Raw genomic sequence first — 510 nt, forward strand, 5'->3', positions numbered from 1 at the left:
CAAATTTCCTACTATAGCACCAAATTGCACACTTTCAGGGGTATAATTTGGTACCGTGTACCGTGCATGGTACAAGTATCAGCAGCTCGTGCAATTTATTTTGCATCGTGTTGCGGTTGCTGGTGCGTCGGGATAGGAGTATTTCGAGACTTTCGCCAAGCGTTGGTGCCATTTGGGGGATAATTAATGTTCTAGCCACAATAAACGTGCCACATAATGCCAATAAGGAAAAAGCCGTTTTCTAGGGACTTCCAGTCAAAATGTTTGCCATCAGCGCTTTCCTGTCGAGTTCAGGATCTGGGACTTAGCGTTTTTTTTTCACGATCCAATCCAACGACCAGATCGTGAATAAACAATTCATACAACAGTGCATCCCTTTAGAGAAGGAAAAAGCCGAATTCTAGGGAGCTCCAGTCCAAAAGGTTGTCATCAGCGCTCTCCTCTCGAGTTCAAGATTTGGGACTTAGCGTTTTTTTCGCGATCCAGCCAAAAGACCAGATCGGGAAATAA

This window comes from Anopheles gambiae (genome assembly GCF_943734735.2).
Source record: "Anopheles gambiae chromosome X unlocalized genomic scaffold, idAnoGambNW_F1_1 X_unloc_22, whole genome shotgun sequence".
In the NCBI taxonomy this organism is placed as follows: Eukaryota; Metazoa; Arthropoda; class Insecta; order Diptera; family Culicidae; genus Anopheles; species Anopheles gambiae.